Here is a 27,269-nt window from a genome sequence, read left to right on the forward strand (position 1 = left end):
GAATACAGCCATAGTAGTAGTTTATAATGTACTTGGCTCCTGCTCTCCTGGAAAGTTTCCCTTGAACAGACTATATTATTTATAACTGTAGTTGTCTTTAGAAAATGATTTATAAGTAATATAAATATTTAAAATAATTATGGTCACATAAAGGGAGCTAGTCACTTCCTTTCTTCAGTTAACTGAAAGTGTGCCATCTTGGTTTGAAAAGTAATCTCTTTCCAAACCTCCTTTCTACCTAATATGAGACCAAGATGTGGGAAGGCATATGAAGTGAAAACTGACTACTAGGATATTACTGGAGGCTGAAGTTCAAATGAAAATAAAGGCATGTAATCCTAATAATGAAGGTAATTGTCTACTAGAAACATATTACAATATATTTGTCTGTAATTCATGTATTTAAATAAAAGTGAACCTTTCTAAAGAATTCATTAGAGCTCAGATTGATTATTTAATTCAGATAGAGATGGGTTGTTACAGTCATCTGGTTTAGTTCCTAAGTAAAACTACATCAAACTACAAACAAACTAGAGCAATTTTCTGTAATTATGTGCATACAAAGCTTTTAAATAAGTATAAAACATATAAAGCATAGCCTCAACATCAGGCTATATAAATATGAACTACCCCATCCAAAGTAACGTGTTATCAAGACTCAGTGATAAATAACCTGATTTAAAAAAAAAAAAAAGGCTGAGACAGGTAATCTCATTTCTTTGCATGGTCATCCAGCTGATGAGTTTAAATCAAATATATGCATTAGTGAGCTAAGAAATATAAATCCAATAAAGCAAAACCAATATATTAAAATTTGGTTTCAATTGTTAATTAAAATGCACATGAGAAGCCTTCCTACACAATTAACTATGGGACATATCGGGCTTTTACTCTATCTTATCACAGGTGCCTGCATCACAGATCAAACACTGTGGGTTCAGTCAGTGAGCTCCATTAACTATTTCTTCACAGACTGATCTATATGTTTCTAAGTCATTTTATATATATATATATATTTTTTTTTTTTGTCTTTTCTTGGTATCTGCTCTGTCACATAAAATCTTTCTACAATGCAACAGGAAAAACAAACAACAACAACAACAACAAAAAAACAATGCAATCAGGCAAATACGCCTCTGACTATGCATATCAGAAAGAAGGAACTGTAAGTCAGACATTTTATTCTGTATAGATGATTTCCATTCTTCATTAAATCTCTTCAGATTTAAGATACTATTAACAAACATGCAATTTCTACCACATCATAGTCAGACAAAGGTTAAATATTATATCTAAACCAGGACATGACTTCAAGTGATAGAAAAACATGTATTTTGAATTGTCTTTTTAAGAAGCCATTTGCTAGCATTAGAAATCAAGGACAGAAAGTGGAAATTATGCTGAAATTTTTATTATCAGATTTTGTAACTTGTAGCTAGAACTAGTTAAAGAGATCAGACCAGTGCTCCCAGACCAACGTGTTTCCCAGAACTGGTCCAGGACAAAGGAATATTAAATGTTTAAAAATTTCTTTGTTTGTGAAAACAACTGTTGTACTAGTCTGAAAAATAACAGCAAGGGATGAAACTAGATATTAGGTCTCACGCTTTTCTACCGGATTGTCACTACCGAAAGGGGGGGATCTTGTTCCTCCTGCATCTGCCTATACATGCATACATCATCCTTTCACCTCTTTCACATTCCCCTTCGTTCTGTCTCTCCCACACATCACCACCTGCATTGAAACAATTCAGCTTGTTGAACCAGAAGAAAACTAACCTGACAAAAAAAAGATGGAATAACTTGCCTTATGGTTTAAAGACGTTTTAATTTATTACATAATCAGTTAAGTGCTAGAGCTATTGTGAGGGAAAAGGTGGTATCATGCAGCTAGGAACAGCTGATGAATAATTTACCTATTCTTGCATCATCATGCTGTTAGATTACATCAGCCATGAGGTGTAACTTCATCTTCAAGCTGTGGCTCCAAGTTGTGTTTATAACTGAGATCTAGCTCTACCTCCAAGTCACCTTGCTACCTCCTGCGCCCTAGTTCTGGAGTTTGTCCATCGAGAGCACTATCATGATTAAAAGTGGAAGTGACCACAAAATTGCAGTCTCCCTGAAACTTAGAAAATGTTCTCTCCCTGCTCTTCCCCCTACCCCCGCCCAAGTAAGCCTATTTCCCTTTTGTGAGTTTTGGACTACATCAATCTTTTCTTGAATTAGTTGTTTATACTAAAAAAGTTGTTCATAATAACAGAGCCACGGGTAGATAAAATGAGCATCATTTGGAAGAAAGATCATTAGAAGCTAAGCAGAGAATTTAGCCCACCCTACTCCTAATCTTTACCACAATTAGGAAATTATCTGAAGTCTGCAGTTTAAATTTCTCAAAAGCATGTTAAAGCATTTCTTCAGCAGCACATTAAATTATTTCATTGTAATGATAATTGAAGAAACTCAGCTGAAAAAGTTTATTATATTATGATTATTCAAAAAAAAAAAAAAAGACTGTGTCAAGTTTCAAAAACAGTATAATCTTTTTTACTGATACATTATTTGCTGTAATGAGGACAAATCTATGGTAACTAAGAACCTGTGAAGAAAATATGCTAAAAATAATAAAATAACCACCTATATTACAGAATCCTGCAATAACATACACAAACCACAGTCTTTATAACTTCTGAAAATAAATAAATAAAAACAATATCAGTGTAGTTTTAGCTTTTCACAGGTGATCATTTACCTTACTGTATCGCAAAAAACTACCAGCAAAAAGTATATGGAAATATTTATTTATTATAAATCTGAATATTTAAATAAACCTGTACATAGCAATTCCAAAAAGAGAAAGGATTAAAAGTTGCAACTTTTGTTCCTGTTTGCAAAGTAACATGCTCAGAAATAAAAGACTAGGCAAGTCACCTTTACTTTTTTCTTTTTGCTACATGTAACATTCACAAAAAGTTCTGAGCAGGTAATATTAGAGATGCAATTTGACTGTTCAGCTACAGAGCAAGTTCAGAACAGGCAATCTGCTATTGAACTAGCACACCAAAAACATCAGGTCTGCAGTGACTACCTCTAAAAATGAAAAACAATTCACACTCCTTTAAAACTTAAATTCTCACTTGTCTGTCAATCAGTGCGTTGACCTATCTGAATTAGGCTATCTCAGGTGTAATCACTGTGACCTCATCTGTGGTGAGTGAAAACATTCTCAAGTTGCACCCCTTTTCTCCTACAGATACAGCTCAGTGTTACAGCCCCATCACATAAAACAGATCAATTGAACACCATTCCTATATGGATCAATTTTCAGATGGAATAGATGTAAAGAGGTCTCTAATCTTATTTTCTGTTCAAAGCAGAGTTAGCTCTGAGATCAGATCTGCTTACTCACAGTTTTATCCATTTAGTCTTGAAAACCTCCAAAAGCCTGAGACTGCCCAACACCTCTGGGCAGCCTGCTCCAATGCTAATAAAAATCCATCCTAAACAGGACCACTAAACAATTTCCTTCGCTGTCAGACACTACTGAACAGTAACAACACTGAAGGATTGTGCTGAATTTCTGTGTAGAAAAGATCCTGAAGTCTGATTTCTGGCAAAAGCAAAAATTAAATAAATTAGACAGCAGAGCCTAATTCCTCTTTTCAGCCTCTTCCTCTTTTACAGTGGCCATGAGACCAGGCAGGGACAGGGACAGTTACAGGGACACAAGACAAAGCATGCCTTTGTAAATATTCTTTGAAATACTTATCATTTCTTTACCTTTATTCCTCAGAGCCAGATCACCCAAAAGCTATTTTCTTCTCTTTTTATTTTTCATACCTGACCTGCTACTTCTTGATAAGAAGTGAACAGAGCAATTCTGGACAGCTGCTAGTTCAAGTAACATCTATAAAGCAACCTTCTCTTAAAATTCAAGTGGCTGTACATCTAAATAAAATGAAGGTGAAAACAGTGGATCTCAATTATTTAATTCAGCAAAAATAATGTGGCAAACTACATCTGAAAAAAGTGATAAAATGAACTGGTAGGATCAAAACTGTTTTGATCTTGGAACATTCTTCTGTATGATGAACTACCGACGTTTTATTTATCTACACACAAACACTCCTTCTCAATACTGGAGACTGAGTTAAGGCCAAAATAAAAATCAAGACCAAGGTACTCAGAGAGAATACTCAATCTATATTTAACTAATTCCCTATATAAATAACTGTTTAAAAACTGGATATCACGATGATATATTATCATTTCACATAATTTTCCATTTCACTCTCTTGGGTAATAGTTTAAACACATTAATATTCAGAATTAGTTCCCTAATCTTTTGTGACTTCATTATTTCATTTTTACTAGAAAATATATTACAAACAGCAATTGGCAGAAATATAAAATGGAAAAATTATTTAAATAGATTTAAATACTGAAATTGTTGTGTTTCTAATGTAAAGCTGTGAAAGGAGAAACAACATTTTATACTTTGTTTGAAACTCAGTATTGAGTCTAGTTTGCATTTCTAACTGTAACAATCAGTGATCAGCTGGAATGCATGACTTATGTTTGTTCTCACTCAGCTGCAGAGGAGTTGTTTGGGCTTCAGTCACCACATAGTGATATAAAATATCTTTTGGTGCAGAAATATTAGATAGCAGAATTCTCTAACTCCTTAGGAGCAGACTAACAAGAACTAATAACTCAAAGCTAAAACAGAAGAAATACAAAACAGGATTTTAACAATGTGATTAATCATGGGGAAAAAATAGGAAGAAAAATAACAAGGCTCCTATTTCTTGATATTTCAGTGAAAAATGGGTAATCTTTTGAAAGACATACTATGGTAAAACAAAGTTACTAGGCTGAACAGCAGAGGTGAATGGGTAAAACTTAACAGCCTGTTAGGTAACCATCTCATTAAACCTTCTTGGGTATCTTGCGTTCAGCTCTATGAATTCCAGATCATTTGCAACATATTGCATCAACACAAAAATCGTACTTAGCGCTTTCTAGGCTAACTATAAAAGGGAAGATGGAATCAAAACAGAATTCAAATCAAAACAGAAAGTCAGATCTTAACTCGGAGTGAAAAGCAGAGTAATCCCAGCAGTTTTTCTTCTCTATGCCTTCACATCTTCTTGTAACAATGAACTCCCTGTGAAGATCCTCATCAGTACATCTACTGATGGAGTTCATTGTAACAAGATATTGACAGATATGATGCTTTTTGCTTTTTTTTTTTTTTTTTTTTGGAGGGGGGTGGGGGTTGAGGAGGCTATAAATCAGAAAATAAAAATGTTAATAATCCCATTCAAAACAATAATTTGTTGGCAGAAATGCTGTGGATTTTATTTTGTAGTCCAACATTTTACCTGTGTTTTCCTGAGTCCCATTAGAGAAGTGATTTACAGTAGTTTAGGAGCAATGGCACTACATAAATTACTTTTGAGATTATTAATGTATTTCTTATTAAAATGTTTTCCATCTAAATCATAGAATTATAGAATGGGCTTTCTTGAAAAAAAAAAAAAGAAAACTTTTCTGCACAAAAATGTCAGTCAAAGCTCTAGTTTGTATACATTTTGACAAACTTCAAATCCTTATTTTTAACAAAAGTATTTTTACAGATCTGTATGTACTAAAAAAGAGATTCCATTTTCTGTGAACAAACTTTTTCAAAATAAATTCAGTGAAGACTTAGAGGGGGAAAAAATAGGGAAAAAAAAAAAAAAAAAAAAAAAAAACTTCCAGTCAGAAAGCCATTTTTAATATTCACCTTGCCAAAATTCAAAATTGTGTTATTATAATACTGACATAATTATTCTGACATGTTTGTAACACACACGGGTCACTCAACTTATTCCAGAACTTAAGATTTGAAACAACTTTTAAGGAACGAATGCTCACTGAACAATAGGAAAATATTTTCTTTTTGCTGTTTATCAGTCTCTGAAGAAAAAAAAAAAAAAAAAGTTGATACAAATGGTACAGAGTCTGCTTTGTGATATTCTCAGCTATAGATACTGCCAGACATAGATTACATTTGTTCACAGGCTGAAATAGTTTGCTTGTTTTTATTTCTCTGTTTTAGTAGCTCACTACTCTGCTTTGAAGGGGAATAAGCCTGTCACAATTCAACTAAGTATAGAACAGACCCTTTTGCAATCCTGCACTGGATGAATCTTTTGGGACAGATGAACCATTACCTAGCATTGCTTATAAGAATCCCTCAAAACAGAACAGAAAAAAAAAAAAAAATCTGCATAATTACAGAAGAGTTGGGTTTAAGAATACAAAAGACAATAATAATATACCTGAACAAATCAATATGGGCATCTGTAGCAAACTCTATCTGTAAGATAGAGGGTTTTTTGTTACAGATCTGTAGCAAAAAATAACTTTTTCCATATGTTCCTCAATTTCTATCTGTCCTTATGATGATTATTTTTCCACATAGCCTGTGTAAGATGATTAAATTTATGTATAAAGCCAGCTTTCTGTCTTGTTAAAAGGGCAGATACATTAAAAGTTTGTGAAAAAATTTACATGGAACTTCATTGTCTCTAATTCTTCAACAAACCAAGATTAAATCTTGAAAACTTAAGTAAATTTCAGACTATATGCCATCAAAATGATGCAAAGAGATGGAATATTTCTCTAAGTTTTGGGAAAGTTAAAATCCCTACAAATCCCTCATGCAGTTGTTCATAATAATCCCCTTTCTTTACTGTCATTTCATTTCACTTAAGTGACTGAAGTAACATCTATCTAATCTAATATTCCCCTGGCTAAATACAAGATCCAGGCATTTTCACTTGTCCCTTACATTGGCCTTTTCTCTTTTCTTGCTTGCTTTATTGTCATCACTGTTTCAGTAATTGCTGGAATGTACCAGGATAAATTTATTTTTCATCAGAATGGCAAAACTACCCACCATCAAATTACTAGATAGGAGTTTTCAGACTTAAATCTTCAAAGCTGGTTCCATCTCCCACACAGGAGAGAAATGTTCACACTGTAATTCACTAAGTGTTATTTCCTCTTAAGGCTCTCCAAAGAAAACAAACCAACTTTGAGCAACTTGTGAGCATATTTATAGTGCAATAAGGTAAGCAGTTTCTCTATGTGATTTCTGCAAAGATATAAACACTTAATATTTTAATAATTTTAATTTAGACCAAACAGTTGGCTTTTAAGAATAGTATTGTTCCAAAATAGAATAAGATATAGTTGAAGATTTTCTAAACACAGTATATGCTGAAAGCTGAACACAAAATTTAAACAGCTCTGAAACGTTCACACTATAAATATTAATCACATGAAACATGGCCCTTAGCCATTTGACCGACTGTCTGCTACATGACCAAAGTAGCTCCTACAGAGTTGAACAGGACACTTTCTTGTATAAGTGAGCTTCTGGGTTAAGATTCTCAGAAGTTATTAAGAGTGTTATTAAGTTAGACAAGTGCCTTGTCTACATATATGCTAAATTTCATGCTCCTCGATGGAACTGATAGCTAGCTTAAATGATCACAAATAATAAGGGAGAAATGCTTTATGAAGCTATTAGAGAGAAATCAATTATTTTGGTGCCAGAAAAGGATGTAGATTATTTTACAGGTAAAGACAAAGTCTCTATGGATCTCACTCCCCTACCACATGCCAACTGTCCAGCAGAACATTTTTGGTGGGCTTCAAAACCCAGAGAAATATTTACACTGTTACAAAGAACCAAAAATCCTGGGGCAACAGAAGTTTAGCCCTGTCCTCTTATTTCAATAACTGTTTAACTCTTATCTCTATATACGCTGTATTTTCCAATTTGGTGAGATTGTTATTCAGGCAATGAAAGTCTCAAACAGTAGTTCTGGGATTTGAACTATCCTCTTTATTCATAACCCCCCTGACAATGTAGATGGGCGTATCCATCCTGTTCTTGTTTGCACATAAAGAAATCACTTAAATTCACAAAGCCAGCACTTATTTTAGAAGCTACAGCTGGTCAAAATAAATAAATAATATCAAAAAGTTACTAGAAATGTTTTCTGATTAGAAAAAGCAGTCTCACTGAAATGTGTTATAGAGCAACTTGTTGATTTAAGGAATTTACAAAGGTTGAATTCAAAAATATTTTTAATTTTGCTAATAATAATTTAAGTGTTTTGACTTGTTTCAAGATTTACACCATATTGGGGTCCTTTAATCAAATTTCATTTTAAAATAATGTCAATATAACAACTATATATTTCTTTATCTGTATTTTAAAAGTTTTCCATAAGCAAAATGTTAGCACATTTTAGGGAATCCAAATTTTCTCAATGAGCACTTCTGATTGCATGTATTAAATATATCTATTTTTATTATGACCAGTACTTTTCTTTTTAATTAAAAATATACACCTAACAATACTCTAATTTTTGCATGTTTGGAAACTTAACATCAGGCTTCAGTTCTGACTACAAATCTTTGGAGAAGCAAACAAGCATACAGGTCTCTTCCCTGTTTAACCATTGTCCTCATTGCTGACAACACAGAGATAAGTAGAGAAAAGCTGTTTCTGGTACTAGACAAGCTGTCTGGCTGTACCAGGAGGGCTCTACATTTATGATTTCTGTATAACTCAAAACTCATTTGAGACCTATATTCTGTGGGGAAGAGGGGGAGATTATATAGTCTTCATAGGAATGAAATACAGAATCATTCTTGTACAGTAATTGTTTTCCCTCCTCTAAGAACATAGTCTGAGTTGCAACACAGGCTGAGTTGCAAGAATTGTTTTAAGGAACATCTGTGTGTGTGTTTTTTTGGTTTTGTTTTGTTGCTGTATGGCTGTTGTTTTTTTTCCTGTCAGAATAGCTCCACCCCTCTTATCTGCTAACTTTTGCATATATCATATCCTTCACAGATATGATTTAACCCACCAACTCAACAGAGAGCCACATACTTCTGCTTATTTAGTGATTTGAATCATGTGACTAATGAGCACTAGCACAGGGCAAGGAGCAGAAATACACAGAAGTATGTGTGTTAAAAGTGGGACTTCAGTTCACTAAATCAGCAGGAGATTGGCTTCACTCTAGTATTTACCTCAATAATCTAACTGAAACCAGCAACTTTTAGGGAAACTAACACATCTATATAAGAGTATTATGTGCTAGTTAACCAACATAGGATAAAACTATTTTTCTTAGTAAAACTTTAAACAGTCAAGCTTAGTTAAATTTAACTAGTATTTGTTAAAATTCTTTACTATGAGAGCACAAATGCAATGCTTTATGACTTATTTTAGATTTGGTTTTAGCATATCTTGGTATATAGGATCATTATAACACACAATCCTATATATCAGTTATCCATATTTAAACTAAGATCTTAAAATATGCAATGAAGGCACCAAAAGTTTACCATAAGACACTATTTTTTAAGGGAGAGGAATTTAAATACATAAATTTCATAAATATAGAGAAATTTTTTAAAGAGACTAGAAGACTAGTTTTATCACAACCAAATTGTATTAGCAAGCAGTCTACAGCAAATATATTCAAGTTAGTATGCCCTACTGACCTAAATATACCAATAAAATCTTGTGTCCTGAAATAAAAATTCCACTTAGAACATACAGAATGCATAGCTGATAGCTTTCCAACATGCTACTACAAGTAGAAAAAAAGCTCCTCACATATATCAAACAACTTTGAATATTATTCTTACTGCACTCAATTATTTAAACTTGCAGGTTAATCTCAAACTGAACCTAAAGCAGGAACAAGAATTTAAGTCTGTCATGATGACACAATTTAAGTGCCGTATTTTTGACATGTATAAATAAGATACCTGAATGAAACCTCTCTTTCAAGAATGGTGAACACCACAAGAATTTTTAACAAACACTTCGATCAGGCTACAGAAAATGAGAAGAAACTGTATTTGCACTCAGAAATCATAGCACAAATAGATCTGCTGCAAAGTTGCTTTAAAAGCACAGTAAATAAGATATAACAGTCTGTAATCAGTCCAGAACCGTTGACCTCTTCATATCCATAACTTTAACATCATGTCATTCTGTTTTCACAAGAATGCTCTCTAAACAGTTCTCAAGGTTAATTTTGCTATTACTCCCTCTGGCAGAATAAGAAGATAATTCTGTCTCCTCACAAATTTCGTTTCCAGCTTATTTGATATCAGTAACTTGTACCCATACTAACCAAAGTTTTTGTCTTTTGTCAAGGCCGCTGTTAGAAATATAACAGATAGACAAATTCAAAAGGTAATACTGATACTTCAAAGGATGTAGAAAACAGGATACTTCTTGTTAGTGAGATTGCTGAGAATGCTGTATTCCTTCCATGACAACATTGTAGGGCAAGCAGATATATCTTTCAGTTTCTGAGTAATTAAACTTGAAGAGGATTTGCTTGAACCTGGTAAACATATTTGCCATCGTGTCTGTATAACAGATTGAAGATTATGTTAACCAGTATCAAAACATTAAAATGTATATTAAGTGTATAAGCCTTGAAGTTCTGTTTTTGATTTTTTTTTCTCAGATCATACCCACTAAAAAGTTTAAATCTGTAATCTTTTTGAAGGGGAGGAGGGAGGGGAGTGGGGCGTGTTGCTTTTTAGAAACAGGCAGTATAGCTGTTGACAAAATAAATGGATTCAGACTTAAGCCAAGGACTAGATGTAACAACAGTACTGTATGTTCAGAAATCCCTTTTATTAATGACAACTTTTCTAGTCTGAACAAGTTCACAAACAGTAAAAATGAACTTCAGTTCAATGTGCAGCATGTGTACAACACAAACTGGCCTGCTGCTGTGAATCAACATTATTTCAGCTCTTTACTCTTTTACAGCAGCTGAAAATCTGGTCTTTGCATTACTTTGCAATTGAATGTATTACTTTGAAATTGAGGCTAATAGATCACTTAAATGTGCTGCTACCATTTCCTAATCCTTCTTAGGAAAACAGTCAAATGAATAATTCCTGAAGCTCAGGGGTTTCCCAAATAATAAGTAACAAATTAAATTATAAAAGTAATATGGTTTTCTAAAAAATAATAATAATGAAGTGTATCCTTCTGTATAAACAAAATGATTATTTCTCTCAGATACAGAATTAACATTTTTTGGGGAAAAAAAAAAAAAAGAAATTAAAAATACTGGGGGGCAGAATGAAACAAATGTAGAATGCTTCAAATACTAGAAATCTCATGAGACAGTCCACATACTTAAAGATGAAAGAAATCCTCACAGTTTCTTAAAACGTAGGTGTTTTTTTTTCACACACATTTGAAAAGCATTCTTTTAAAATAATTTTGTCCAAATACAATTAACAATGTATAATCTTTGTGGAACTATACCACTACTTATAACAAGAGCACAGACAGACATATGACTGTGAAACTAATCCATACTTGCTGATGTGAACAAAAGGCCTACAGCTGATTGACTGGTGTTAAGCTACAACAACAATAGGGAAATAAAATAATAATAAAGCTGCTAATTTCACCATGTCCTCGAGCATAAAGCATTACCCACTCCCTCTCCAGTTAGAACAGAAACAAAACCTAGTCTGTGGGGATTGCACACAGTTACCAGTTACATCATAGGACAGAACATAGAAAAAAAAAAAATCATTATATTATTTCAGCTATTTATATTTTGAAGGTATGGTTCTGCAGTCAAGCTAGACAATCCTACTTTAACTGAAATGGGGAGGCCTTACTTCCCTTTCTTTTTCTTTACTGTTTCCTAATCTGGCTAAAATTTCTTTTTTTGTTGTTGTTATTGTTGTTGTCATTGAATTAAAGTTTTATTGAAAACTAGCTAGTGAATCGATCTGGTTCATGGATCCAGTGAAAGCCAGAGACAGAACAGAATCACATGGCTCAGATTCAGAGAAAAAGCAAAGAAGCAGTAGTGAAGTGTTAGATCGTCTAAGCTGATGTTAAGAAACTAAATCTTTAGGCAGATTTATAACTGACCCAATTAAAGATTTTCTTACATGGATATCTTCCTCTATTCTTCCACTAACATGAAGTGAGGTTTAGCATTGAACATGCTAGATTCCCCACTATTATACTGAGTTCATAAGAATTTAACTAGTGCACTAATGAAGCACAATTAATGAAGACGGTGAAATCATCTGCAAAGACCAAATGAAAAGAATTCTATAAACTGTTCACATGTGCTCCTTCCTAATGAAATAAAAGATGCCAATGTTTCAAATAGTTCTACCAATACTCAGCCTTAAACATGATTTTTTTTTTCTCCATTCAGGGCAACAAGGCTGCAGGGACTGGAAAGTTATGTAAGGGTATATCTTCATTGCTGAATTATTTTTGAGTGATTTTGCCAGCTCACGCAGGAAGACCTGGTTCAGATAAAAGAAGCTAATAATTCTCTGCATCTTGCAGATCATTTGATTGTATATGCTTTGTAGAAGGCTTAGGGTAGCTTATTTCCCCAATCAGAATATTAAAATATGCTCAGCAATCTTTTCCAGGGAACTGTGGAACAAGTTGTTAGTCCTACTCAGGATGCAGGGTATTGTCAGATACCGAAGTATTTAGCCTGTTCCTCACTGATACTCTGGAGAAGACACCTGCCTGCAAAAGCATCTTGCAAGCTTCAGTATCTGATAGATTAATTCAATTTATACATGAATGGAAATGTCCACCACATTTCCATTCAGAGACAGCACCTATGAAGGAAGTAGTGGCCAGCAACAATATTTACAGTTCAAACAATTACAGTTCAAATTCAGCTTGCCATAATGTGCAAAAGTGTAACCAAATATTTTTCTTTTCTGCAAAACAGTTCTGCTTCATGTAAGTAAAAGTATAACTGTGTATGCTCAAGCTCTAACTACAGACTACCAACGCAAGCATATAGCTAAGCATGGGTTAACAATATTTAGGAAAAACATGTAAAAGCCACATGGGTGTGGGGATGTAGGGAAGGGATAGGAGATGCCAAAAAAAAAGTATTTAAAAGAATGGGACACTTTTCTCCTCAAAAACAACAGCAGGCAGCACTTGGGAGGCAGAAAAACTGCGCAGTTTCAAAAAAAATGCTTGAATTGGTTAATAACCATTGAGTAAAACTTGTAAATACTCAAATGGAAAACCTTAACTATGAAACAGTAATTGTGTTAGTTGTGCTAAGTTTCTACTTAATCTATACAGTTAGGCTAGGTTTCAGCTTTGATTTGAAAAATTCTAGCATTTCTTATACTACTGAGACAAAATGGAAAGAAAAATTATTTTATTATTAATAAATAATAAAGGGTCCTCTAAAGCCCAGTGCTTTTACTGCAAATATTTTACCGACTTCAGAGAATACTGAATCAGATCTCTGAATATGAGTTTGTTTCAGTTTAGTTTCATAAACTCTTTCCTGCAGTTTGCATACAATCAACTTTGTTCACCCTATTTGGCCCAGGTTTGAAGGCCAACTACTGTATCTTGCATTCTTTTAGTAAAGATGCTTGCCAACTTCATTCTTTCAGACACAAAATATGCAAGCTTTCTTTCCAACATCTTTGACCATCACCATTCATGTCAGTAATATTATTTTTTTCATATTTGTGCTTCAACTATCTGAGCACAGTTCATGGACCTTCATTTTAAGACAAATTAATAAAAAAAAAGTAGAAAACAACAATGCATCTAGTTACACAATTAGTACTTGATATTTGCAATCAAGAATGGTCATTCTCTCTTGCTTATATAATGCTTATACAATCAGAGTTTAAGTGAATAATCATTTTTTTGCAGAGTAACTCACCATCCGCTTTTATGCTTTCAGTAAATTTTTCCTGAAATGAACTCACATAGGTCCTACTTTTAGCAAAGTACCTAAGACTTTAGGCACTGAATAATGAAATATTTTGCATTCATTAAAAATCTCAACATGAAAATAATGTTATTATATGAAACTTGCAAATAAGTTTAACCTCAGATATAAATAACACATACCTCAATGATATCCTTGATTTATGCTTTCCATTATGTTTACCTCAAATAATGCTAATAACAGTAATTAAATTATATTTATTTGTCTGGGATATTGTATCATATTACAGAATAAATTAAGAATTTATAACTCTACTGGGCCATAATTTAAATTCAGTACTTTTTTCTGTGAAGACAATACTTCAGCTCCCCCTGAACATCTGTGAAGAGTGCGTCTATGTATTTTTTATTATTATTTGTGTGTGTGCATGTGAAATACACAGGGAAATGCACAGCTGTTGTTTCACTGAAAGAATATTGTCATCATTATTACAGCCATAATAATGACTGTATTCTGATAAGTACATTAGAGAACAAAACAAAACAAAATATATTTCTTGCTCCATACAGTTAAGTAAAAGCAGAACACAGGGAGTGGGTGAAAACAATGAGACAAGTAGTGTCACAAATTTGTGCTGAGAAATTATTCAGCACAAGGAGAAATATGATCATCCCCAAAGAAACTTGTCAAGAAAGTTCTTGTATACAACATGACAAACAGTGAATTTTAACACATTTCTAGAAAGCCTATCAAAAAGTTTTATAAATGTGCAAGTAAATCCCTGTCTTACAGTAAAAAGCCAAAGATTCTTGTTTGAAAAAGAAACAATGAACGTTGTCATCCTTGGTTAATCAGAGGCACAAATCAACTTCTCAGAAGTGGAAGAAAGGAGACTGATATAGGTGCCAATTATGTATGAAAGACCTTGAGCAACTCTTACAAAAATTGTTGCTATACATGATGTCAGATATCTTAACCTCCATAAAGACAACATATTAAGAAACATTAAAATAATATACATGTATAATATTCAAAAAAGAGTGTTGCTGTCTTAGGAGCTCAGAGAAAAAGTGAAAATATAAATAAAGAAATAAACTTATTTATTAGGGTCAGAAAAGTAAGTCATCACATGCTAACATCACAAAGTGCGTTAGTCTTAAAACATTAGTCCTAAAAAAACTCCCAGTTTAGGCCACTTCAGTCCAAAGTATTTTTAGAATATAGCAACAATACTTCCTTCAGAATGATTTTTTAAAGTGTCTTCAGAATGTGCATTTTTATTATACTCATTCATAGCTGCTGAACAGAGAAAACAAAGTAACTGTAACCACACATGCATGTGTATACAAATATGCACACACCAACCACATGTTCATCAAGAAAGTCAAATTTATTGTAGATACTCAACATCCTTATATGTCATCTCTCTGAAATTAGCAACAAAATCATCATAGGTATGATCAGAACTAGTACAATTAAGCCCAAAATAGTCCAATAAAATTAACTTAAAAAAATATAAAAATATGGAAGATAAAAGGAAGAAGAATCTATACATACGTGTGTGTGTAACCGTGAAAGCCAGCACCACAGGTGGGCAGATCCCATTCCAGCTAACATTTATCTTCAGTACATGTTTGGAATATAACGAGTGACTCACATAAAACCCAGGGGTTTATTTCTGATCCTTTTTTTCTTGGACGTTACACAGAATGTGCAATTATGAACATTCCATCTTTTAAATCAAATCCGTTTTAATTCAGGTGCTGTGACAAAAGGTCTATTAAATATTTCTATTTTTAAAATCTGTAAAATATTTATTAGAAAAGATCCATCCGTGTCATATCCAAAGTTGTTTTTTTTTTTTTAAAATATATTACCCTTAATATCTTGAGCTAACCACTCAAACTTTCAATATATCTTCAACTTCTATGCCCCCAGCCCAATCATACTTTTCCAACTTTCTCTACAGTCCCATTGTTCACTCTGATCTGCTTTGTTCCAAAGCTACAATTCAAGTTTTATTTGTGGCTGACAGAAGATAAATCTAGCGCTTTCTCTCACATCTCTCTGTTCCAGCCCAGTTAGCTTTCTCTTCTGGCTGCAACTACTGTTTAACAATCATCCATGAAGGAACAGGTTCCAAGTGTTTGTTTTAGATGAGCAATCTAGAATAGTTTTTAGCATTAGAAAGGGCCTGTTCAGACAGAGTGCTCAAAGACTGGCAACCATGTAAAATTAAGAATATTCTTTACATAGGCCATTAGGTTTTCATCAGTTTAAAAATGTCAAACTCTCCCTCTTCCCCAAGGCAAATAATAACACCGAGAACACTAAGACGGCTTCTGTCAGATTCATTAGCCTTGACAAATCCATTCCAGCTCCAGCATATTATCCCATCTTTCTAATACATCACCAAGAGAACTCCAAATATTCTTTTCAAACACCACTTTTAGTGACAAAAAATAATTGCTAATTCCTCTTAAAAATAAAAAAAACGCACTTTATAGCATTGCTGAGGTTTGAATGGAAAAGATGCACAGATTTATCAAGATTGTTGTCCTGTCAGTGTGGTTATCAATTTGGACATGTTTGCTGAACATGCTCATGCTAAAGGTAAGGGGAATGTGATCATTGACTTTAATAACAGTACTCCCAATCCTGTGATCACCCATCTTTTGAGTTGCATAAGAATGCACAAATGAAGTTCTCAGGCATTTAAAATAGGCACTATTTTGCCATATGTAATGCCATCAGATTCATTATAAATGCAACCGTCTGTTGCCATACAAACATGAAAAGGGAGGGTTTACATACCAAGGTATAACTGCCATATATTCACAAATTATGGCATTAGACTATTCAAAAGCAATGCTATCATTATTTTTAATAATAAATAATAAAATTGTATATAATAAATAATAGTAAATAATATAATAATTTTATATAATATAATATAAATAATAAATAATAATAATACGTAAATCAATAAAAATGTATTTTTTAACTGTTTCTTTGGGGAGAGTGAGTTATGGAATCACCTCTTATTTATTGAATAAGTGGAGACCTGATTCATCTTTATTTTAATTTTGTTTTTGAAGAGAAGCACTTAAATTGATGTGACCTTGATTTTTCCTTCCCAGTCAAATATATGCGGCTTGTAGGGAAGCTGGATATTGGAAGGTCAGAATTCACATACAGAGAACATACAAGTCATATGTTCTTGTAATCCTCTGTCCTGGATATGTTCTTGCTCTATTAGTCACTCAGTGTAAAGACAAAATTCTGCACGATGTTGCCTGCCTACTTGAGGTATCATGTATCTTTACCTTTTATTTGAAATTAACATGAAGGAAACTCAGCACAGAAACTTTTTTCAGCCTTCACTTGCATGTTCCACTGGAATCTTATGTTGCAAACTGAAACTTGTGCCAACTTTCAGCTTCAGCAAGGCATTGTACATCCAGATATTCACATTAGAAGTTTAAAATGGCAATTATAATAATACAATATTTCCATATTTTTAGGGGTTTATAAGCAGCAACTCAAAACCAAATAGCCCTACACCCCTGCAGGCAGTCTTAATCAGTATAATACATGTATGTGATTGAAAAAAGGTTGATTCAGCAATACAAAAGTTTGTAACCAAAACTCCCCTTCCCTAAATGAAGCTTTTTTTCCAACATACCTCATCCTCGCTCCCACAAAGTCCAAAACATTAAAAATAACGGTTCTATAAAAAGCTCTGTGTGTCACAATACAAATAAAACATTCCCAAAACAAAACAAACAACAACAAAAGCATCTTGAGGCACTTTTGCAAAATGACCCATACCTCTAAATGAAATAGAAAGTTCCTTTCATGCTGTTTAAGATACCAGCTAAGAGAAAACTGGTGTAAGCTGGTGGAAATAAAGTGTCCCAGAGCTCCACAAGCATTATAATCTGCTGTTTTGAAAATATATTAAAAGATTGTTGGTATATTGAGTCAACTCAGAATGGGTTGAAACAATAAATATCCTCTGTGATACAGCAGTGCTACATAATTCATTAATCTATTTGCCTGCCTTTAATATAAAATTAAAAAAAATAAATAAATAAAATCTTACAGACATGATCCACAGTTCTAGTCATGCATGAAGTGAAACTTGCATGGGTTTTTTATTGAAACAGTTTTTAAATATATATATTTATTATACCAAATTACGCATAAAGTTGATAAAATATTGCAAAAAACAATCCTTGTACACATTAACATTTCAGACTAGTCTATCTTACAATAACTACAGACTTCATGTGGCTTTCAGAGGAAAGCCTTAATGGATTACATTTCAGAAATCATACCTCAAGGCTAAAAGGGATCAGATCACCTTTTGTATTCAACATCAAAGGCAAAAGATTGACAAGTGTGTTCATGTCATAATTTTTTTCTAAAATTCAAAGTTGCCTGCTCTATTTATCTGTCTGAACAAAATATATCACTTAATAGAGGTTTAATTCTGCAATCCAAGTCTGTTTTTGAGAGACAGATAAAATACATATCAGCTAGCTAAATCGGGTAATCAACAAATAAATAATACTAATTAGAAATGAGAAAAGTCATGAGAATGCTCCTTCACACACAGTAAGTGTGTGAAGTCTCCTTACAGTAAGTAAGGAAACTTACTACACTCAGAGAGAACACATGTGAACAACCTCTCCTATTCATAAAGTAGGAACTGTCAGACCTCACTCCAGATGTTGTTATGGTCTTCTGTGGATACAGCCCTTAAACAAAATTTCTTACATCAGCTTATATCAAAACGTAACATTTCCAAGTTTTGTGATGTTTTCACTGTGTATTAGATGGCCTAGGACTCATGACTAAAGCATAAATACTTCCTATATCTCAACTGCTAACCATCAATTTAACCGCCAGTCTCCTGAGAAAATTAAATCCCTTTCTTTACAGATACATAATTACCGGAAGTACAGATACCAAAACTGAGAATTCCTCTAGCATGTCTGTTCTAAGGGAAGCTGTTCAGCACCGCTCTGAACAGTCTCTCTCTTTTCTTTTTTTTTTTTTTTTTTTTTTTTCTTTTTTTGTGCAGAATAGGTTTTCTTTACTGGTGATGTAAGTGACTGACTGAAAATAGAAAGCCTAGCAAAGCTGAAGTAAGCATTGTATATTAAAAATCGCAAAGCACACGACACTAGCTTTGGGACACAACTAGGACGGTTTCTGTACAGAAGCACAGAACCTCTTTGAAGAAAAACTGAAAGAATCAGTTGTACCTTTTGTAAAAATCCAAAGAAAGGTTCACCCCAAACTAAAAATAATATCTATTTATTTCAAGGCACTGTACATGAATTAGAATGGAATGACTATTTGTTGTGATTAAAAGAAACAAAATGAACCTGAGATTAGAAGACGAAAAATAAGAATCTAAGGAAAATTTGACCAATCTTCTAACTCTGAAAGAGTATCCTTAATGAACCTCAGGCGTACCCAAAGTTATGTATAATCACCAGCATGTAAAAATTAGCATGGTGGGTACTAGTGACACTGTGACACTAGTGACACTGATCAATTTAAATCAATCTCTCCAGACTTCTGATATGTAAAATGGAAGGTGAAAACTTCATTCATTCAAAACTACAACTTTTTACATAGGTGATCAAATGCTGTATCATAATAGAGATCCTAATAGAAAGACTGTAACTTGAAAGCAAACGGTTCAAGAATTTGTTAGAAAATAGGATTAAATATGGTAAAAGTTATTTCCCAGCCTTGGCATCCAGCAGGGAGCCTCACTGGTGCCTGGATAAGCAGAGAAAAGCCTTGTACACAGACCTTGATATCTCTCCAGTAAAGTCATATTTGTAGTGAAGGACATTGATAGAGATTCTCAAAAAAAGTGTGCTGGGGAAGACTAGGGGGGGAGGTTAGGGGAGGTAGACAGAAAACACAGCGCAGCCTTTCAGGACAAGAAGTCCTCTCCCAGATTTACATTTTCCAAACCATTGACGTATGTGAAAGAAAACAGATGATAAATTTTCATTCTCAGCGTACATTTAAAGCCAACACTTCAATTATTACTATCAGTCCTGTAGTTCACTGCACTCCCATTTTTACCTCCCCCAACTTATGAATGATACTTTCCAAGTTTTCAGCAGTTTTACAAAACAGTGCTTTTTGTGCACCCAGTCTGCAGGTGCAGCAAAGACCTTGGCAAGGGGCAAACTGATTATCACTTGTGAAAACAGTTACACCGTATTGTTCATACTTCAAGGTCTTGAGCAAAGAATAAATTCGCATGAAAATGAAGTTATTGCAGTTCAAGCATCAGACAGCTAACCAGGTAAGTCTTACTCTTGCTTACAGAAATGATTTTACAATATTTTGCAATTTATTAACATTTTTTTCTCTCATGCATTTTTGGGCAATTCTAATAGGTATTTCTGCAACTTTTAAATCACAGACACTTAAGGATTGTGCTGTAATTCTGATTTCTTAAAGCAAATACACTGTATTGTTACTGACTTGTAATTCATCTTCACATCGCTTATACAGAGATGACTTGATTTTTTCTTTCTGAGAGCTCTATGATTTTTATATATATTTCAAAATAGGAAATTACACTGATGAATTTTTACCATGCTAAACACTTTAAGTCCCTGCTTAATCATAGGCATTCATGTTGGTTGTTTCATGCTTTAACTTCTGTTCTAGACTGAACTAGTTTTTAACAGGCTTATAATATTGAGTTGCAAGAAAAAGCATTGTGCTATGTATATATATATATTACTTTTTAATCTATACATTTATATTGCAGGTTTACTCTTTATACTCTTGACACAAGCAGAATTGATCTTGATTCAGCTCGTTGTTCCTTTTTCCTATGCATATACTTCTTTGAGAATTGGATCTAAAGAAGCATAAGGCATGGGAAAATGGGGCGACTGAGGTACTTCACCATTCATTCCAAACAGCATTGTCAAGACAACTATAGAGAACGGACATACGAAGAACTGAAAGGTTAATTTATGAAACTCTCACTTAACCATCAAAAACTGAACAAAAGATACTGGTGTTATTTACTCTGTTTGTATAGTAATGTTTGAATTTTTCTTACTTCATTGTGATTTATTTTTTTATGGGAAAATTATTTTAATCATCTATTCAACTATAATATTTAATATATTGCCTGGTGAAAAGTTCCATCTAAAGTATATGCATTGCTGGGAAGCTACTTCTGTAATCCTTATCCCTATAAACCTCCAATTGAAAGTACAGGGAAAGTAGTCACAGAGATTACAAAAGTGCAGCTCTGAACCTATATCTCATTTGCTGGGAGCCAGGCTTCACTGAACTCAGTGCCGACTCAGACATGCAAGGCCCAGTCATGCAAATGTTACCCCAAAGAGGTGTCTGCAATGTACTAGTTATTCTTAGGACCTGATCTTATAAGATTCTAAGTACCACTTCATGATTGTTATCTTGTGTTGAATTACAAATTCTTATCTTGTAAAAGCAGACATTTAGTTAACAGTAAATCAAATAATAAACATGCTAATTTTTTTCTTCTCTTTCTTTTATCCACAGGTGTCTTTGAAGAGGAACTGTAGAAGTTATTTACTCCCCATCCCCCCCCCCCCTTAACATTAAACATTTCTTAATATTTCTGTCCAACTACTTTTGTTTAGCATAAATAAAAATTAATCATATCAGCTCTGAGAAAAATATTGTTATGAAACAATGTAACTGTACATACCACTTATCAAATAAAAATCTAATATTTCAGACACAGATCAAAAGTTTGTGTTATAATACATCCCAAATTCTAACAAAGTTTATAAAATTATATGCTTAGAAAAAACAATACTGGGTGCATTACAAGCCGTTTTTCTCAGTTGTTATTATTATTACTTACTATTCCAGCTTAAATTGCCATTTTAACAAGCTATTGTTTACTTTGTCCAACACTACTATCAGAGCACAATTCTATTTACATGTCACTTTTTCTTGCTTAAACTAAAAGACAATAAAAACAGTATACACAACTGTATTTGTATTCAGTGACTCCATGTCAAGGTTTGTGGTAAAGGGGGTTGGGCTAAAGGGATTTTTGCTTTAACAAAACTCCTTTGAACAAATATACTTTATTCTGTTTTTCTTTTCTCAAGTAAGTTTTGGGAAATGGGAAGAACAGGACATTGGGAAAGCGGGGACGACATGGGAAAGGGAGGGGGGGGTGAGGAGAGGGGGGACGGGGGAAGGTACACACTACTTCCACCTGCAGATAAGAATAAAAGACCTACACTACTAAAATAAAGTCAGTTATGAATCAAGACACTGATAAGCACTGCCACTATACCAGTTATATGAAGAGTGAAGCACTAAATCCCCAAAGACTCCCAGCCTTTTGATTATTTATTATTCCAGATAATTTCAAATGTACCTCCAATAAAAAAGCAAACTAATAAAATTCACCAGCTTATGGTTTTGAAGTAACTTTGTATTCAATTTTTTCCCCAGAGATGGGTTATCAGCAGAAACATCAGAATATTATAATTCTATATTAAAGAAATCACTAAAAATAAAAGGCTTCGGTTGCATTAAAATAAAGACAACATTTTTCATGCAATGACTAGAGTGTAACCATGCCAGGCTTCACTTTAACATGATGTACAAATTCTCTTCTGTATTCTCTAACAGGCAATGGATTTTTTTTTTTATTTTCATTTTAACTCATCTGAACCAAGATTTTTTTCAAGATTCTATGTTGTGATTTTGAACTAGATAAATAATATATACTGTATATACAAATCGATAGCATCAGTTTGTACATATATTTGATACTTGAAGCTAATTTAAAATACTGGAGATCCCAACTCTAAAATCAGATGTACAAGCAAAGGACTTTACAGAAACAAAGAATTTGAATATGGAAACTATTTATAAATAGCAATAAAATTATAAAAATAAGTTACCAAAATTATCAGTTCAAAACAATGTCAATGTATACACACCCTTGATATCAAGAGAAATTACAGTAAGGACAGATGTACTGCTCTATGTGCAAGAGTATGTGCTAGTCATCATTTCTGGCAATAAATACATGACATAGATTGCATGACACCAAACACAGAGTGCACACACACACAAACAAACATGAAATCATGAACACTTAGAATAATAATTTCATTCCAAGCTTCTTTAGAATAAATTTTCAATTTGGAAAAAAAAAAAAAAGATTTCATTATACCAAACAGCTTTATTTTTGTTTTCACAAACAGAATGTTTCAGCAGTATTAAGTCTTTAATAGTAATAAAACTAATATTGTAGTTAAAGTAACTATATAGCATGGTACCTGTAGGAACACCTGGTAAAAACCACATCTTTAATAATAAAATAACAGCAACCTTTAGTAGTTTCTGAGACTGTTTTCTAAATGCTGACACCCCCAGGAAAAAATACTCTCACTTAAAAAAGTGCTTAAAAATATTTTTTAAACCTATTGTATATTAGCACAGTAAGTATAAGTATTATGAAACTATTCCACTGTCTCAAAATAAAGAATTTACTCTAAGTTACAATGTCTATACTTTTAATAATTCATGGCCAACTAAAATTTTCTATTTGTTATGATGTTACACTCTTCAACCACTCACAGCTTAAAAGCTGTGAAAAGGATAAAAAGGGAACTTCTCAGTCCCCCTTTTCCTGCCCCTATAGCCTCTTCCTGAATTTGCACTGCCTACAGCAGTTTTGAAACACTTCCATGGGTGACTTTAGCCTAGCAATGCAGAAGGTTTTTGTTTTGTTTTGTTTTTCCTGGGCTGCTTTCCATTATTTTGGTGGGTTAAGCATGATTCAGACCTCCTCCAACAGAGGAGTCCAGAAAGTATCAGTCCTAGCAAAAGTTAAAGAGCAGGAATGTGCAACCAGAAGATGAAAAGTGCAGTGCAGAAGCACTGTAAGCAATTAGGCAAGGTTGTTTACAGTTGTGGAACCGTTCTGTAAGCAAGGAGCACAAATACTTCATACAAATCAACTGGAAGCAGAAACTAGATTTTCTGAAGAAGGAATGTTGCTAGAGAAATACAATGGTGGTGATAATACCACTTCAAAACAAGTCTCTGGGATCTGACAGCATATGACTTCTCAATTAATCCTGTCGAGTTTTCAGGTACTAGAAAAAAAGCTAATCTTTAGCTCTTTAGTATATTTTGCCACTTACAATTAACTTTTTTTTTTTTAAATCACAGAATCACAGAATTTCTAGGTTGGAAGAGACCTCAAGATCATCGAGTCCAACCTCTAACCTAACACTAACAGTCCCCACTAAACCATATCCCTAAGCTCTACATCTAAACGTCTTTTGAAGACTTCCAGGGATGGTGACTCCACCACCTCCCTGGGCAGCCTGTTCCAGTGCCTAACAACCCTTTCAGTAAAGAAGTTCTTCCTAACATCTAACCTAAAATCATCCTTTCTTTATCTTATGTATAACTGGATTGAGAGACACTGATTAATATTTTGTGGTTTATTTATGTTTGAAGTATTTTAATATCAAAAACAATCTAACAAAAGCCCTTTCAGAGGTCAGTCTAAATTAAACTAATTACAAATTTTTTCATTATCACTGTATGCAACAGTCTTACAAGATACAGGAATCAATGTCTTTTTCAGAAATCATGCTGTCATATTTGGTAAAAATGAGCATTATGTGACCACTGTTCTGCAATTCCCATGATTCCCTATTCCTGCCTTTGCTTTACCTTATCTGTCCTTTAAACTAGATCAGAGAACCAACCGGCAGAGAAAAAAAAAAAATAAGACAATTTTTTTTTTTTTTTCAAGCAAATCAATTGACTGATTTGATTTGTTTCGTACCTGCTAAACCAGCTGCATCAATATAATTGAGGAAGAGAAGCAGAAGCTGCTACCACTGGAAGAATGCTTAGAAACATTGTAATTTGAGGGGAAAAAAAAAGTACTTGCATTTTCTCTGTACTCAATTTCTCTAACACACTATTGCCCATGAAAGATTTGCCCTAGAGAAAAGTGCCAAGACTTAGCAAGAGGGAAATATGTTTATCTTAGCTGTTTTCAAAAACTCACTGGCATGTATAGATCTAATTTACCTACAGTGATAAAGGTAGTGATTACAGGTTGTGAGACTAGCTGTCAGTACTGGCATAAGTGACAGTGCGAAAGCAATAAGGAATGGTGCTCCGTATTTCTGAATATTGTAATTTGCTATTAAGAAAAAAAAAATCACTAACAACATACTGTGCCATGAACTTTTAGTTTCATTTTTAACTGAAACCAAAGCTAAGTCCTCAAATTCACATTCTAGCATCCACATAAAACTCTTTTCCTTTGTTGTTTCAAGGTACCAAGAAATCATTACTACCTGTAAACAAGAAAGGTTCTATATGAAGAACTGAGCAGATCACTGGTGAAAATGAAGTCCCATAGCCCTTCCCCCTCTTTCCTCTCCCTCTTCCTGCTTACCTTGCACCAATTCAGGACAGTTTTCTGACACTTAGTGAATTCTTACCAAAAACAAACAGAAAGATGAAAATTCTTGGTTTAAAAAAAAAAAAAAAAAATCTTCAAACATTTTTTCTGTGTTAATTTATCTTTTTCACCAAAGTGTGGTTAAATAAGAATATTGTGTGTGTGTGTGTGTGTGTGTGTGTGTTCGCACAGGGAAACAAGCTTACCCCTGCACCCTACCTAAAAAAAAATCTCAATTTTTGGACTAGTCTGTTTTTTTACTGTATCAAACAAATGCTGTAGTAATTTAATTAATGAGCTCTTACAGCTTTCAACAGCTGGAGTTGACATGCAGCATAAAAGCATGTGGCTGCATAGAAATATTAGGTTTATATCTGCCCTGTTCCTCTTGAAAATTGTTTACACTTTCAAAAGTCCCAAGTGTACTCCCACAAAAAGCCAGGTCAAAATAATCAGACTTCACACAGAGTCCAGAGACAACCTGTTGAGAATTCAGCTTTCTCCAAAGACTTTCCCTTGCTACGGTATGCTACAGCTGGAAACTGCACGGACTGGGCAGTATTTTTCCCACCACTGCTCCCCAGACCAGTACAAGTTTCTCCCGCGTTCTTAGTGCTCCCCCTGCTGACAGATGAAATAGATGTATTAAGAAATGCAGACAGAGAATACCATCAGAAACAGCATGGCGAACGAGAAGCGACTTGGCTTGCAAAAGCAGAAATGGAGTAAAAAAAAAAAAAAAAAAAGGCTGGGTTTTTATGAAGCATATGGAAAGACAAGAGCTGCTGCTGGGAGGGAAAACTGTTAGGCCATTTAGTCGTTTCTATCTTCTCCTGTTTCTGTAATATAACCCTCCTCAGAACTTGGAATGACAATAATTACTCCTATTAGCAAAATGTAGTGAACTTTGATACACATATGCATTGTCGTGTGTTTTTTTGTTTGTTTGTTTTAAAAACATTAAATCTTAATTCCATCTCATAAGACACATACACTACAATACAGTCTGAATTTAACCTTCATAGTACTGTGAATTATTTGGGGAAAAATCCCCCATAGGATTCCTCCTCCTTTCTGTAGGATCAAGCTTTACCAGTTTGGATACAAAAAACTATACACCAAGTGGAGGGAAAGCAGAAAGAGAAAAAGAAATTTTAATTACATATCAAACAATTTATTTCTTCTGTCAGGCTCAGATTTTCTGATTGGCCAGTGATGGGTCAGTTTTAAAACAAATATCCTTGCATTTTTGTCCTTTTGTGTGTGTGTTTCCCCAGTAACTTGGAGAGGGGGGGGGGGATTATTCAGATTATGCACTATTTGAATTTTAATTCTAAATAAGTAGTGTTTTTCCATTAGAAGTCCTTTTCCCATTATCCATTTACACAAGAAAACCATTACCCACTATGACAGGGATCTTGATAATGATAATCCACCATCCCCTTTCAGGAGCAAAATACACTATTAAAACTAAGCTGTTACTTAACTGTTACTTAACTATTGCTAAATCACAGATATATAGAGAGTACATAACAAATGGAAGTGCATGCTTTTAATCTGTTAGCATATTCTGCTTTGAGTACTGTGAAATGCAACAAAGTGACATAATTCAGCACCATCATAAAAGGTCTTGCACAGTGCAAGCAAGTGACCTTCATTTCAATAAAGTACAAGAGCAAAGAGTAGGTGATATATTGCAGGGCCAAAATAACCTAATCAGAGCATATCCAAAAGAGCTGGCAAAGAGGAAGCCATAAAAGTGAAAATAATCTTCAAAAATTGTGACTTATTTACCAGTGAATTACACATGCATTTCCACGTCACTCCTACAAAATAGTCACTCTGGAAATTGAGATATCAAGCCATAAAGTATTGTTATTTCCTCTTCCTAGAGCTTTACTAAAGAAAAATATTCTATATTTATACCATTGCAACAGACAGGCTTT

General features: G+C 33.7%; 2 long non-coding RNA genes across 5 annotated transcripts in view; one reads left to right on the plus strand and one right to left on the minus strand.

Annotated features, from left to right (window-relative positions):
• Positions 1 to 27,269, minus strand: part of LOC137859430 (uncharacterized) — a 72,300-nt gene that overhangs the window by 44,595 nt on the left and 436 nt on the right. For 3 of the 4 annotated variants that reach the window (XR_011098274.1, XR_011098271.1, XR_011098273.1), the window contains exon 1: positions 3,410 to 3,607. The exons of the other annotated variant lie outside the window; for it this stretch is intronic. This is a non-coding gene — a long non-coding RNA (uncharacterized lncRNA). Of the gene's footprint in view, positions 1 to 3,409; positions 3,608 to 27,269 lie in introns of those variants that run through there. 4 annotated transcript variants of the gene reach the window in all.
• On the plus strand, positions 19,990 to 21,856 carry LOC137859396 (uncharacterized). Its single transcript, XR_011098257.1, has 2 exons — positions 19,990 to 20,831; positions 21,399 to 21,856. It is a non-coding gene; the product is annotated as an uncharacterized lncRNA (long non-coding RNA).

This window comes from Anas acuta, chromosome 7 (assembly GCF_963932015.1).
Source record: "Anas acuta chromosome 7, bAnaAcu1.1, whole genome shotgun sequence".
NCBI classification, from domain to species: domain Eukaryota; kingdom Metazoa; phylum Chordata; class Aves; order Anseriformes; family Anatidae; genus Anas; species Anas acuta.